Consider the following 1,934-nt stretch of genomic DNA (forward strand, 5'->3'; position numbering starts at 1 on the left):
CACACACACACACACACACACACACACACACACACACACACACACACCCAGACACACACACACACACACCTTCCGGAAATAAGAATTGTCAAGATACTTAGTTCCTAATATACGGTCAGAGTCTCTCTAGGTTGGTCTTTCCTGTTTCCAGAGGTTTTAGAATTATTGTTTCGCCAAACACTTTTAAAATCTTTTTCATTTCAGTTCTACACATTTTCAAGGTAAGTGATAAATGTAATAAAGTACAAAGTCAAATGTAATGAGGAGCAGAATCAAAATCTTCTCTCATGATGACAAACATCCCAAAGTCCTCAACCCCAAATTTGAACACCTTAAACTGTCAATCAAAATTAAAAATTGCCAGAGCCGTGTACAAAATCTAGTACCATTCAAGAGAATGACATTTTATTTTACTCAGTTAATTTTTGTACTGAAATCTTTTTTGTTGCCAGCACAAGGTGAAATGGAAAGTTGGAAATAATATGAAAAGCTGGTAGAATAGGCAGCCAAACCAAATAATTAAAACAAAATCATACTCAACAACATATTTTTGGAACTTGGTGGAGTACAAATTATCTGCAGCTGTGAATAACTACTAATATTTAAGCAATGGGTGAAATTTTTACTTTTTGACCCAAACTGTCGAGCTTGGCTCTCTCCATAAGCTCTATGGCCAACTTTCCGTTTTGCTTTGAACTTTGCAGATTTGGGCAAAATCTGGACTCTTAAGAAATGAGCGAATTTTAGTTCCTTTGTAAAATTAAACTGACCTATTTAAGAAGTTATTTTATTATTCCTTGATAGATGTTATCTCTTGATAAATGGTTTAAATGGATAAAATGTTAATTTTATGTTTACATGGAAATTGAGATTTCAAAATAGTTTATCTAGCCCTAGCCCAAGGAAAGATGGAATGTTAATAGAGTATAGCCAGACTTTTCTCCGTCACTCTAAACAGACTCATTATAAGAATGACTTTAGTATTTTATTTGGGAGAGTTCAGTGAACCACATTCCCAGAGGTCCCTATAGTATAGAATATAAAGGAGATGAAAACCATGAAAAGAGAGAGAGATAGCAAACCAGCGTGAGTCTGTAAAAGGGAGTTAAACCTTTCTGATTAAGTGGTAAGAGAGCAAATGAATGTTACAAAGTTTTGATTCCTGAGACATAAACCATAAAAAGTGGAATATAAAATAAAAGTTGCAAGGTTAAGAAAGGTCTGAATCAATACCAACATGCACTAAAAAATATATCATTAGCCATAATAATTTATTCCAAACAAATGTATTTTCATTCTTGGAAACAACATTTTCAAAACTAGAAAAATAATTGCCAAGACAAAGGAATCAGAATGAGTTTCTTTTGTTAGAGGATATCAACAGCTGTAAATAACTGGCACTTCACAAGTTATAAAAAGAATCTAAGTTAAATACTATAATAGTAGCACGGGAGAGGAGCCTGGGAGAAATGAAAGGTTAATTTGACATGTTCTGCAGTATCTAAGAACTTAGTTTACTTCATATGCTATAAAGAGAAGATAAAGTTTATCTAAATGAAGTTTTAAAAAGTTACTCTTCTCTAACTTATTTTTTCCATAACACAGTTTCATTTACTGTATACTGGGATTTATTATTTTATTTTATTTTATTTTATTTTATTTCCCCCATTTATTTATTTTATTGCATTTTAGGTTTTGGGGTACATGTGAAGAACATGCAAAATTGTTGCATAGGTACACACATTGCAGTGTGATTTGCCGCCTTCCTCCCCATCACCTACATCTGGCATTTCTCCCCTTACTATCTCTCCCCAGATCCCCACCCCCCACCGTCCCTCCCCCGTTTCCCCCCAACTGACCCCAGTGTGTAGTGCTCCCCTCCCTGTGTCCATGTGTTCTCATTGTTCAACACCCGCCTATGAGTGAGAACATGC

The 1,934-nt window shown here is 34.8% G+C and overlaps 1 protein-coding gene across 3 annotated transcripts in view; it reads left to right on the plus strand.

Moving 5' to 3' along the window:
* The window catches only part of CCDC102B (coiled-coil domain containing 102B), a 391,327-nt gene that overhangs the window by 49,872 nt on the left and 339,521 nt on the right, over positions 1 to 1,934 (plus strand). The gene's annotated exons all lie outside the window — the stretch shown is intronic.

Source organism: Sapajus apella, unplaced genomic scaffold (genome assembly GCF_009761245.1).
Source record: "Sapajus apella isolate SASKATOON/1434 unplaced genomic scaffold, GSC_monkey_1.0 scaffold30, whole genome shotgun sequence".
Taxonomy (NCBI): domain Eukaryota; kingdom Metazoa; phylum Chordata; class Mammalia; order Primates; family Cebidae; genus Sapajus; species Sapajus apella.